This window comes from Megachile rotundata, chromosome 3 (assembly GCF_050947335.1).
Source record: "Megachile rotundata isolate GNS110a chromosome 3, iyMegRotu1, whole genome shotgun sequence".
Taxonomy (NCBI): domain Eukaryota; kingdom Metazoa; phylum Arthropoda; class Insecta; order Hymenoptera; family Megachilidae; genus Megachile; species Megachile rotundata.
The window spans coordinates 21,945,327-21,959,888 of record NC_134985.1 but is presented as its reverse complement, the minus strand read 5'-3'; the positions used below and the strand labels follow the sequence as shown (position 1 = coordinate 21,959,888).

Sequence of the window (14,562 nt, the reverse complement as noted above, 5' to 3'; positions counted from 1 at the left end):
GATCCTCTTTGCTCCTCGCGGCTTCATGCACGACCGCCTATCCTTCCGCTACCTTGCTTCACCTTTCGACGCACCTTCGCCACTTCGCGACCGACACACGCACGTGCAACCTCGACTTCCGACAACCTAACTATCGTCCGCGACCAACGGCGTCCAACGGATCGGAGGCGAAGGCGAAACGGATCGAGAACGGAGGGAAACGAGCAAATCGAAGACGAGCGAGCGACCAGGCGGGCAAAGATACCGTGACAACGTGTACGAAAGCGTCCACGCCAATGTCCAAACACGGTGTTCCTTCCGTTCCGCGATCACGCCGACTCACTTCGCCCACCGCCACGAAACTCTCGCCCTATGAGGGGCTGATTTGGTTGGGTTCCGCCCGGTGGCAGCACCGACGCGAGAACACCAGACTACTCGGGCCAGATATTGGCCGAAACGATAGATAGAGAAAGAGGATCGAACGGAACAAGGCCAGCTCGATGTCGATCGGATTGCGCGACGCGGATAAACGACGCGGATAAACGACGCGGATGAGAGCGATCCCTCCGCTCGGCGCGGCTCCAATTCCGACTCGGATATCGGCCAACCGTTTCCAGTCTAACTCCGTTAACCAGTCGTCCGTTCACCAACGCCGGAACAGATGTTTCGGGGAGCAAGGTGGTATCGACCGCGACCTTGAAGCGCTCGAAACGCAAGGACGAGAGCGAAGGCTCGCGAGAGGAAGATCGAGGGAGTTGAAAACGGCAATTAGGTCAATTTCCCTCCTCGCGAGGATGAGTGAAATATTTAATCGTTAAAGGTAGGAGGGGGCAGAGGTTACGCTCGAGCACATCCATTTACACCTAGTCTCACGCAGTCACACGACGAACCAATTAACCGTCATCCACGCCCTCCTCCACCCTCGGACTAAAATAGACCTGGTTCGCGAAAGCGTCGCGCGGAGGCAGCACCGGAGAACGCACGCGACCAATGCACAGGGAAAACAAACGCGGCGGAGCGTGAACGAACCGTTTCGGCAAACTTTCGGCCCAAGGAACGAGGAACGCGGAAAATGGTCACGCGGAAACCGAGTCGTTTTGGCAGCCGACGCAACGCGACGCAAGGTTAGTGAATGAACCGACTCAACCACGTGCTCGAACACGTACCGTGTTGATCGAGCTGGCGATCGTCCAGTCTCGTCCGCACGAATTCACGACTGACCCTTGCGTACGTTTCCCTTCGCGTGCCACCGACGATCGCTTAACTGCCCTGGACATTCAAGGTCGCCCGCCCTCGAGACGACCGAACGAACCAGTTCTCCGTCTCGTTTCCGTGTCGACACCATGGTAACGCTTTCCGCGTTTGGTCTCCGCGTCGCTCGCCAAATTCCTCGATCGCACTCGAATGATCCCTCCGGACGCGAAAACGAAGGCGTCTCGTCTTCGAAGGAAACGCGACTTTCGATATCTATCGACGATCACTGGTCGCGTCGCGTCGAGAACGAGTCGGTTCGGGCACCACCCTCCCGCCGAAACTTATTTTCCTGGCGGGTGAATCAACCACCCGAAAGATGGCGGGCGCGTAGCGCGCCGCGAGCGCTCACCCGGTCAATACCAGAAAACGAAGAAAAGGGTCCAGAGATTCGACGGCACGCTAACCTCGATTCCGAGCCCGCGCGACTACCGCAACACGCTCTGTCGTTGTTGCACGCGGTCTTGCTCTCGATCGAGGAAGCTTTCGAGATCGATACACGACCCGAGGCCTTGAACGCCGCTAACTTTTTGGTAGATATACGATAGCCTCTCTATTTCAGGTCTCGCCACTCGGATAACGAACCGTACGAGGGACCTTGATCCATTTTCGTTTTCTAATTTTTCCACCAATTATTTTTCCGATATGCCTTAGCCTTTCGATGACAACGTTTCAGCGATCGAGCAATTTGGATCACGGCTGTCTCGGCTGCCACTGAAATTTTCAAACAAACCTCTGCGCAGTGCAAATAGAATATTGTTAACAAGGAACAGTACGATTCGGCTGCCAGTACGATTCGAGTCACGATTGACCGGGCTATTACTAAAATTTTCAAACCTAGCTTTGTAGCGTGCAAATCAAATTTGATTAACAGGTGCGACACGCGTACGAGAACCGAGAACATAACAAAATACAGTGAAATCCTAGAGGAAAGAGTAGCGTACAATTTGCGATACTTTGTAGAAAGCAAATGGTCAAATGGAACCTCGATCGATGCAACGTATAAAATGCCTTCAATTTTCTATCCGTCTGAAATGTAATCTGCATCGAAAATCTGTATGGCCGGAGTCAGATAAAAGGTCGTCTCGGATTCAACGCGCGTTCGAGAAAGTTTGCTAACAATCCTTAGCAAAGAAGATTCGAAGTTTCGAAGCGACGTCCGAATAAAATTTCTCGAAAAATTACGCAGCACGGATTAAATAAAGTATTAGCTTAGCTTGAAAATCCCGACAAGAAGATACCTCCTACGAAAATTAAAATCTACGATATCTATCGCGAGCAAAAGATTCCGAGTTACGAAACGTCCGAGCAAGAACTTGCACGATATAAAATTCGACGCACCCAAGAAGAAAATGAGGAATGGTACCTCCGTTCTAGAGAATCCGCGTACTCGAGGAATCATCGCGCGGAGGAAAATAGATCGAAAATCATCAACGATAGCAAACCTTTCGTAAGACGTTCGTTTAGCCAGCCGTCGTCACGTGACGGAGAAATCGGCGTGCGAACGAAGAGCCGTGTATATCGTCGAAGGAAACGAAGGATCGACGGAGCGTTCTCGTTCGATGATCGAGGTAGGTCGTGTCCCCTAAGCCGCGTACCTTCGACAGGAGGCTGTTTGTCAGGTTGACGAACAATGAGTGACGCGAATGGTAGCACGGCGTCGCTATGACTGACTCTCTCTCCTGACCCAGTGTACACGACCTGGCTTGTGGCAGGCAAGCAAGCAAGGAGGCGTATCCGTGGTTGGTCAGCCGGTCGCAACGTTTTGCTCGCTAGCGATGGACTTGATCCGATTCCCGACTTTTCCCCTTTGATCGATGCGAACGCGAGCTCTTGCTCGTAAAACCGCCTCAACCCACGCTTTCCTCATTCAGGGAAAGTGCACAGGAACCTAAGTGCCGTCCCTATTCCCTACAAGAAGATTAATACGTTCTTTTTCTAGGTCAGTCTTGCCACGCACTCGATTCTCACGCATCGAATCGGTACGCGTTTCGACGCTTCTACCGCCGCTTGTACCGTCGCGTGTAACTACACGCATTGCATCGTCATGCGTTATTCTTGGACACTCCAAGTTTCCATGTACTATATCGCATCAGATAGTATGAAAGAGTATCGTAAATTAAAAATAATCATAAATGGATGATGAAAAGATTGCGGCGAAAGGATTAGACGATTACGCTGCGAAACTGGTTAGGAGCATATAGATTGTAGATCGATGAATGCATCGTATGTTCCTTGAATATCTTTGCATCGTTCGTTCTGTCTAATATGAAATATTGCATAGAAACTTTTGACTCTACGAATCTGTCGTTGACTTTATAATTATTCGTTGTTAGTATAGTAATAATTTGTAATGTATATGTTGGCAAGTCGAATAAAAAATATTTAATTTGAAATTTGTTTTCGCCGTTTGCGTCGATGTCGCGTGTTACTCTCGTATCCGGGAAATTGGGTCGGCTGTTCCTAACAGGGGCAGCATCGATTCCCGAAGAAGGTCGCCAGGAAAGTTCTCGAGGAACTCGTTTGAATTACCCTGTCGTTTTGCATTTCCTTCCACCCGCTAACTCGTTTCAACATTTCTTACGTTGTCTGCGGTTACATCGTGTACACTCCCGTTATGGCAATTCCCACTAACCCCGCTGTTCAATCTGCCAGAGACTTGAGCGACGCGTTAAGCGATGAACTGTTTGATCCACTATACTTACGGACGAAGTGCATTGTTCTAACAGCATAAAGTATAGCTTAAAGATATCGTATAGATCTTAAAGATGTCGAACTCTGATCATTCGGCACAAAAATAAATCGTTAAGTAACAAACGGATAGGCAAATCCAGACACGCGCGTGGAAGAATGCATTTGCAGAAATGCGAAGAGAAAATGCCATTGAATTTAAAGCAGCTTACGAGGGCTGTTGGGGACACAACGGCCATAGGTTATGGTTAGTACGTAACAGAAAGTTTACCACCCTAGGGGTGGCGGTTTGTAGAACGGTCGGCTGCAAAGCAGCGTCGTAGCGCATGTCGCCGACCCCGTATGCTCACCTGTTTAATGCCCCGTGCCCCAGTAATCGAGTTTACCGGACATACACGAGATGTTCTGTGCGTCGATGCTGATACTATCCGTAAGATCGTAACGATTAAAAAGCTTGCGCAACTTTTTCAATCAATCAGACCTTATCCGACTACATGCACAAGATAAATATCGAAACAATTACGCGGCCCGAATAGATATTCACGATATTGAAAATTGGCTTTGTAATTTATGGGAAAAAGTGTCGGTTTGTAGGCCATCCATTTAGGGACTCTACAAATCTCAATTTCAGGGTCTATCGATTTGAGGATGTATTGATTTTGGGACCGATCGATTTATAGACCCATTGATTTGGGAATGTATCGTTTTCAAGTTTATTCAATTTAGAAACTCGTCAATTTAAGGATCCGCCAATTTCGAAGACTCGATGAATACATTTACCAAGATTTAGATCCGAATATTTTAAGTACCATTATTGTCAGATACACGTCTAAAATCATTTCAAGTATCCGTTACAGTTGTAGACAAATGCAAAGTGTTTCTAAAGATGGTTGAACATGTGCTAATAAAATGGCACGTTGACAGTCTGCACGTAGATACCTACACAGCTTCTCGTACGTCGACCTATTGGACGCGTTTGTAGTCGGTACATGCCTTTGAAGTTGTATGAGTTAATCGTACATCTTGTATACAAACATAGCGTTTAGTTAAGCCAAACACCTATCAAAGGACATTATGAGAGAAACTGTTCTCCGTTGTAAGACGCTTACTGTAACAACTTGAACGAATAGTTCTGGCAATGTCGGAATTTCGAAATGTTTGAAAACAATTTACAATTGTAATGATCAATTTAGTTTATGCGTCTATTTTATTTTATATTCGATTAATAATGCATGCGAATTACCTTCTTTCGATTAACTACGATAGAAGCACGTGTCCATATTTATATCGATATCGAGTAAAATTCTAGCCAATGTCCTTCCAATATCCTGACCCAATAATCCAATAGGATCACAAGGAATTCCCAATATTAAATTCGAATATAACATTTAAAATTGCTATCCGAGGTATTCGAGTAGCAGCAATTAGGTAACATAACTAGAAGCAAAAGGGTACGTAGCATGCGTAGGTGGGTAAATACACAAATATGTTCGTTCCGCGGTGCACGAGAAGGAAAATATCGCGATTACCTGCAGGCGATTCCCGACCTGGGTCAATAGTGCACAGTTCAGTTACCCCTCTTTTCTTTCTTTTTAAACGGCATTCGTTACATTCCCACTGGCAGTGGCAGTAAAAATCGTGAACATGCAACGACGACGCGTTCGACAATGCAGAGATAAAATTCCACGAATTGCGGAACTCAATTAGAATAGCAGCAAATTGTTCGAGACGAACGCGAAGGAAACTACGGACAAATAGCTGATATTCCTGGAACTATATTATACGCTTCAACCGAGAGATTACGTTGGAATAGCTCATCTACGAGCTTGCAAGTGTAAAGCGTTTTCGAAGAATACTGCATTTCTACCAAGTGCTAAATTATTCAACAAATACACAATTATTTTAAGCTCTGACGTCTTTCAAGACCTACTAGTGCCGGCATTACATGTCTAATATCGATGTAACTTCCTAGATCCCTAGATCCTCGGATACATATGCTCAGAGAAGCCTATATAGATCCCTACAACTTAAGATACTTATACACCTATACCAGGCGCCTAGATACCTAAAGCTCTGCCACCACTACATCTCCATACTCCAAAACGCCTATAACCTTGAACCCCTAAATCCTCAGATCCCTGATAAGCCTTGATCTCAATATCCTAAGATACCTGTAATCATGGATCTACATATCCCAAGCCTATAGTCCTCTATACATCCCTAGTTTTCTTGTATCTCTATAATCTGAGACATCTCCAGATTCCTACTTTCCTGGATCCATGTACTCCCCAATTCTTATATTCCCTTGTTAAATTTCTATATACCAAAATACCTGTACCCTTAGATCCGTATACTTATTAGAACCCTGTCATCCCAGATGTCAACGTTTCAATGTCCCCATATTCCAGAATTCCCATATACCTAAATTTGTATTTCGCGCTAACCTCGCACGTTCGCTATAAGGCATAATCTGGGATTTATTTCCATATCACGCTGTCAATCGTTCCTTGACCCATACGTAACGGCGTAAGGCCAGCAGGCTGCATAACGATCGTGTTAACAACCAGCTCGACGACGAGGTGTCTGACAAACACAGGTAATTCCGTGGAACGATCGAAGGGGAAGTACACGGATAAGCGGCAAGCACTAGAGTCTGCCTAGGACAGCTGCCAGGACGCGAAAGTCATTTGCCAAATAGCCAACGAAACTGAATGAACCATCCATATAACCAACCTTCTATCCGTGAATGCTTTCTGTTCGTCTTGAACAGAGCCAGAGGCTCGTTGACGCTCTTGTATCCCCTGTATACGACACCGAATCGACCGCAAACTGTCCAATCAATTTCAACGTGTGTGTACGGAGCGCGTGTATGCCAGATTTATTCCGCTTCGAGCGGAACATCTTGCATAGAGGCATCGCGGATGGATATATTGTATCCGTGTTTCAATAGAGAAATAAAATGGACGCTTTCTGCGCGCGAACGTCTATGAATCCCTCGGATTTCTTTGTATGCACCGATTTCTGTAAACGAGATGGATTGAGAGCTTTCTTTCCTGGAATACGAAGTGGAGGAAGGTGGAATTTTACGAGGTCAGGTTTGAAAGTCTTCACCTCGATAGACTTCGCGGAAATTGGTAAAATAGATACTTGAATGTAATATCCCTTTCAACTCGTGTAACTAGTTTTTAAAATAGCCTAATACCCCATGATCCATAGATTGTCACTTGCGTTTAAAAATGAAATTGATTAACTTAGTAGTCTAACAATAAGACGAAAGTTTATTGTTAGTGTGTTTTTTAAAACTTCATCATTGATCGTCGATGAGCAACGATTGCTCAGGAGTGCTCACGTAAAAAATATCCAAAAATGTTTATACAAAAATTTTCTATATAAGTGGTGAATGATTTCGTAAATTGTAAAAAGAGGCAATTGTTGAGACAAGAGTTGTCAATAGTAATTTGTATTAAGTTTATTTAAATTATTTTTTGATACGCGCAAACATTGAACCAGCGACGTCGACAAGGTCGGAAGCATCCTTCCTCAGCTTCCTAGAGCTTGCGTCAGATGGCAGAAGCTTCCCAAGAATGGAGAGGTTGTTATTGAGTCCCAACATTTTGAACCACGTGCACGATTAAAATATCCAATAACACGACCAATAACATTCTGAATATTACTGAATTTATCTTAATGTTAGTCACACGGTAGAAGCTTCAAACTTCTTAACCACACTGTCGCGTGTCTGACTATTCATGACCGTTTCTACTGTGCTGCTAGTAGTCAAAATGTTAGTACCGCAACCTCAAAAGATTAAGCCAAGCGACACATCAAAGTATTAGAACTAGTAAATCGAAAGGTTCGCACGATTAATCAAAAGTTTAATCAGGATCGGTGTTCAAAAGCGACAATCTGTCTTGTTACCCTTTTTTACGCTCCGAAGACCTCGGTCGATGTCGCGGTAACATCCTCATGCTTACTAACGCTCCTCTCATCCCAGCATGCATCGCGATTAATCATTTAAAGGTACGCGTTGAAACTTCAACGTAACAGTCCCTACGAGGAAAGTAGCACTGGCAAAAACGAGGAAACTAAACCTCCGGGAACACGTGATACTACGAGGACGCTTCACGAACAAAGAAACTAAAAACTTCATGAAAAATTCCCCGACAATTTACGACGTAAACGCGAAACGCGAGATTCGTCGTAGAACAATGTTCCAATGTTTTTGTCATCGTGTGTGGCCCTTTGGAACAAAAAGCACTCGGTTTTTCAGAAATAAAAGTACAATTTTCGCTCGCATATCTTCACTTCACTGATTCCACGTCAGAATTTAATATCCGCTTTTGGAGAAATTGAAATTCAATTTCCACTTAGAAATCTTCTACGACCAACGACGATATTATTGGTCTTTTATTAATTTTCAAGCGAATTTTTGATTGCCGCGTCAACGCGTATAACCGATTCACCGCGTATCGTTCACTCATTTACCTTCTCCACCTCCACTCTCGATATTCTATCTATATCTCGTCCTTAATTCGCTGTCAACGACACTTTTAAACACCGTTCAAACGCGGAACATTTCCGACTCGTTGAGATAAGACAAAGCGAATACCAGAACTCGAAAGCACGAAATCGTTGGGAACATCATCGATGGTTGAAAGTCTTTGGTCGTATTCGTTTCGGTTGCAAATCTGTGTATAAAGGTGGGGAAGAGCAACAAGGTCTCAAAAATATCTTGTGCCCCGAATACGTGAAAAGCTTGTCCAAAAAATATTACCAGGAATTATGCTCTGAATTTGAACACAAAATTTCTTTACCGAATACGACACAAAATAATACTTCTCTCGTTTCAATTCTCCCAGGGACGTTTACCGATTGTTATTTGGTAAGCAAATCAATGAAAAACGTAAGCCAAGCGTGCTCGCCGTTGCGCGTTAATAAACGAGCGAAGGAATACTCGATTTGATACAACATTAATTTCCAAACGGAGTTATGTATATTTATGCGAGTTCCAGGGCACGTTTGCGGGTTTACTTAACAAACGGGAAAATTATTTTCTCCGATCGATCGAGAAGAGAAATCGTTTACCGCAATTTTATCGCACGAACTGGAGTCATCGACCTTCGGTAAGTTTTTTTAATTTGATCGCCGTTGAAATTAGCGGTGTTCTAATTTTGCGAGTTCACCGATCCGTGAAGGACATCTGTACATCTGTTTTCATGGTAATCCCGAGGAACGCGAAGTTACATCGTTGAATGGCACGAATTGTGCACGTTATAAGACGGTTAAGATTTTAATGGGTAGATAATGATCTTAATGGACCCTGCTAATCTTCCGCTCGGGGAGCATCGAAGTTTAGCATCCCTGGTATCTAACGGAGGTCGTCGACGACAATCTATAAATTTCGCCTCCCGCGAAGCGTAACGTTCGACTAACACGAAACTTCTTCAATAAACGCTGAAACTTCGTCAATGAAGTTCTTCAACGTTATATTCAGCTAACTCTAAACATTTTGTAATTCATTGACGCTGCGCCAAACAATTTGTTAGTAGACTCGAAGCATTCGAAAATCTTATCACAATTAAAGATAAAAATATACAAGTTACGGTAAAATTTTACCAGCGTTAAAGGATAGAAATTAAGATCGGTGAATATTAAAGGAGAAGGCTTTGAAAGGAGGAACGCTGAAACGACAAAGGGTGTCGCGTTGATAACGATACGCTCCTGAAATATTTCGAGTATGTGACATAACGTGGGCGGAGTGAGTATATTTTGGAAACGAAGGTGACGCTTTGCCTGGGAACGGTGGAAAGGATGGAAACGGGCGAAACGCCAGGAATCACATTTCCCGTGGTAAATAGGATAGACCCGCGTGGCCACGGACGCCATTGATAAACGGACGCGATTCGGACGGGTTTCAAGGTTTCGCGATTCATAAGGGTCGACCGTGAATGACTCGAATTAGAGCTTTCTGTTTCGCCTGTACTCGAGTGAATTTCTCTATAATGTAATTCATACTACCATTACCGTTACCTCGAATACTTATCCAAACAACAACTCCTTATAACTATTCTGTAATATTCTACTTGCTGCTAACATTATGGTACTTTTAGGTTTGCATTTATATGGAACCTGAAATACTTGGCCGAGTGAGTTCTTTATGTACTGTCAATAACATTATCCAACAATATTCTATTTATTGCCAACAGTATGTTTTATAAAAGTTGCTAAGAATTCTTTGAACAGTAAGATTGATTACATTCATAAATCGGCGAACGCGTTCCCATTTTAATTTAAAAACCTTCCATGCAACGAGCCAGGGCATTAAAATAACCCGTAATCACAAAGCGGCCTGCTCGTGATTAAACGTAGGCAAATACACCATTCCACCTTATGGCTAATTTAGAAGCAGCGTTCTGTCGCGGTTTGCGGTTAAGGAAATAACACGCGGTGGTCAACACCCTCCGCGTGCCGAATACGTTTCAGCGGGAAGAAAATTCTGCCTGTACACGCAAACTTTTGAAAATTAAGACCGTTCGAACAGCGTGGATAAGGAGATGGTGCCGCTGATTCTCGACATGATAATCGTTAATGGCGGAAGTGTAATTAGCTCGGTAGCAGAGACACGCCAGCGGGTCAAGCCGAGTCTGGTGCACGTTCCATTCTATGCATTCCCAGCATGCCGAAATTCCAAAGCAATCCCATTCCTTGACACGAGGACGCGTCGTCATCCGCTTCCTGAACACCGAGCACCACGAGCAACCATACCGTGGTTACCGTTCGAGGGGATGGAGGATCAATCGAATAAATATTCTTGCGCTAATATTCCCCGAGGTTGAAGAATAAAATAATTGAGATACGAATGTTTGAACATTGCGGCAAATTACGCCGTGTTTTTGCGAATCATATGTTTGCGATAAGATGTTGCGGGAGCGATTTTCGCTTAAGTGCACACCATTCTTCCGCTCTCCGTCAATAACACGTTAAACGACTGAAAACCTTAACGCTTTTAGCGATTGACCGTTTGGTTGAATCGGTTCTTTGGAACCGCTAAGCGAGAAAACCTGTCCAGTTGAAAAATGGTCGGTTGTAAAGGAGGGGTGAAAGGTGCTCGAACAAGCATTAGACCGACGAATAAAATGGTAGTAAAAAAGACGATAAAACCGTAGACACGCGGAAGATAATAGCCACCGTTGCGGAGTAATTACTTGTCGAGGTTCAGCCTGTATTTTATCGCGACAAGGACAAGTAAGCGAATCTACTTGGAGATTCGCGACGATCACGACACGTTCGATCGAGTTCTCTCTCATGTTTCAATTAATTAAACGTCTAGAAGCGAACGGTACGAGTGGTTCGAGGATTTAATCAAAGCAGAATCTGGACAAGTCCAGGGAATTCAAGGAAATGTCGGTCGCTATAAGAGTAATTGTGAAATGCGGTGTTTGATAAGAGTTTGAAAAAATTATCTCGTTCAAGAGAATCCGAGAATCTCAAAGGTCACCCTTGTATCACAAGAATCTGAAAACCGAATCTGTAGACAGACGCTGAATCTGCAGTGGTACGGTGCTATCCATAATACGTCAAATTTGCAAAATACGATCTATCAAATTTGTAACCGGTTGTAAATCGAATTTGAAACACGAGTGAACAATCCGAAGAGCATTATCAGTGAGATAGGTTCTGGATTCTGTCGCAGGATTAAATTAGGTATGCCCAACTCGGTGCACCTCGTGCGATAATTTTAAATTGCAAACACCTGCCTCTCGCGAACGATAAACCACGCCCTTCGAGTCTACGTCTACATGGTGGGGAGGCTGGTCCAATGAGAGAACAATAACGATACGCTCGCATTACAACCTCTGCCCGAGCATCTGCCCGCGTAATGCTTCCGCCGAGTTGATTCGGACAAACACGAATGTTAACAGTTTTTTCGAATGTCCGGTAGAAGCGTTACTAGATTACAAATGTACGTTGGACGAATCGAGCGAACGAACAAATCCCCAAAAGCGTGGTCGGTATTTTCCGAGGGACGAGGACGTTTTTCAAAGGAACGAAAAGTTTCAAGCCGCAAGCTGGTTTTCGCACTGCGGGCTGCGTGATCGATCGTGCAACGACTGCATGCGGTTAACGTCATTGCGCGCACCTGACCAAATTTGTTTATTTCTATAAGATACACTTTTTGCAAAGTTAACTGTGCACCTTCTATCAAAGGTTATCGCACCTTCGGGTTAACACGTGTTGTAACGACACGTGGAGATCGAACGCATGGCGATACAAAGGGTGACGATATAACGGATGGATATCGAACGCGGAGACGTAATCTATGACGATGCATGGTCGTCTAACGCGTGGAAATCTAAAGCGTAAAGATCCAATGCATGATAATTCAACGCGTTAAAGTACGATGCTGGCGGAACAATGTATGGAAATCCGAAACGTGATAATTCAGGGCGTCAGGGTACTAGTAGGGATCTAACGCGCAATGCGTGGAGAACATATATGGTCTACGCTATAGCGCGTAGCGATATCATGTGTAAAGATCCAATATGTGGCGATACACGCGTGAACATCTCACGCGTAACAATACGGAGAATAGAGATCTATCGCGTGGTAATATGGGGCGTGAATATCCCACACATGGCAATACGACGCGTAGGGATCTAACGTGTAGCTATGCAACATGTAGAATTCCAACGCGTAATTATCTAACATATGAGTGTTACAACGCGTGGAGAACCAACATACTCGACAAATGCAACGTAGGCCTACACATGGAAACAAAACGCGTAGAGCTGCAGCGAAAGGAAATGCAACGCGTGGAAATATAGCGGGTGGCAATTTAACGCGTGACGATACAATTCTTATTATTTCCAAAAACCATTTCCTAGACTGTAATAAATTTTTCTAAATTTCGAGAAAGAGTTCCGAAATCGAGTTCGAATAAAAATTGAAGTTGTATCGCGAATTGGACATGGGGGAACTCGAGCAGCGAAGAAGAGGGGAAAGAAGAATGGCGACTGTTTATTGAGGATACACGCGAGTGCGAGACGAGTGCACGGAAGAGGGCAGAAAGCGGGGCAGAGGGATATGTCGCAATGCGTCTTGACGTCACTGGTGGGACGTCGTTGGTGGGATTCGTCGGTGGATCGAGAAGCAACGGAGGGGTGCTGCGGAACGAAAGAGGGAGGAAGAGATGCACGTGCACCCGGTGTGCATCTACGCCACTTAGACCCGCCATCTGTCGGAAACACTCCGGAACGAGTTCAACCGTGAGGTCGTTCGTTGATAAGACCGATCTCTCTTATCGATTTTATACGACTGCGGTTTTCATTGAGAACCCCTGCCTATTCGAAACAACAGCTCTTCGTTATATTTTTAATCGAGCCGATAGTAATCTGAACTGTTGACAAAGAATTATGTACATCCTTAATATTTGCTGTACAACATTTAATAATTTTTCCGCTGTAACAAAGTAGCAGATAATTTTTCTTTCTTAATATAACTCACGGTTGTAAAGCTTGTTTCGTTAGTCTCCGTTGGATAATTTACATATTCGTGTTTACCCGGCCACTGTTTTAGGAAAATACGTCTCGTGACCCTTTAATTGATTGACCGATTCAGAAGTCGGAGTAAAATACGATAGAAACGAGCGAGTCGTGTAACGATAACGGATAAATATAAATTTTACACGGTCAGACGCGGCGGTAAAAGCTTCAACGTCGAACGATTTCGAATCCGCGGACTATATTTAGTTAGCCTTTGACACACAAGACGAGAGAGACGATTGGCCAACGCTTACCATTAATCCACCGGCTTTAAGATAAATTGCCGATTGACTACTGAATTTTTCAAGCGGGATAACCAACTTCGAAATAGCGCTAGAAAATTCAATAATTTTCGACGAGAGTCAGGGGATTAGGAATTCCTCCGGTGCTCACGAGACGATAAACATCTAGTAAATCTTCGTCGAGCTCGCAGCTCTTACGCTTCCCGTAATCTCACCTCGGGGTCTAATCCCTAAACGCATCGCTTAATTGAAAATAATTTTCCGTGTGGGAAACCCCGTTTAATTTTGAACAACTACGTTTTGATATCGTATAGTTAGCGAATCTGGTTCAGAGACAGGTTAAGAGGCGCTCCTAAGAGACGCAAATATGAAAATAGTATTTTAAAAGGAATCATTTATGTTATAATAGGACATTCTGATAATTAATTGATAATAGTAATCCCGAGAGCTGGCATCCCCATCGCTGAACTATTCAATCGTATTAAATTTAAAGCGGCAGTCACCGGTGACCCCTATAACGGCGAACGTGTTAATATCCTGAACGAGGCCAGACACCGGCATCGAAAAACGGATCCGAATGAATTATTATCATCTCATATGAGGCCGTACGACGTCGGCAGACATTCTCTCGTCTCTCTCGTCTCTGAAATTGCGTGGTTGCTCTCTCGAACGTTCCTCTCGAACGTTCCGCTCGAACGATAATGCCTGGCGCGTTCTCTTCCTCACAGAGAAGATCGATGATCTCTCGCCGCTTCTCTTGGAAACTTCCGGCCAAGGTAATTTAAGCTGGTGAGGTCGTTCATCGCGACCTTAAAAGACGAGGCTATTTCTGTCCCGTCCTTTCTGAACGTCCGAGA

At 44.4% G+C, this 14,562-nt stretch overlaps 1 protein-coding gene across 5 annotated transcripts in view; it reads right to left on the bottom strand.

Moving 5' to 3' along the window:
* shaker (potassium voltage-gated channel protein Shaker) overlaps positions 1 to 14,562 on the bottom strand; it is a 161,165-nt gene that overhangs the window by 108,021 nt on the left and 38,582 nt on the right. The gene's annotated exons all lie outside the window — the stretch shown is intronic.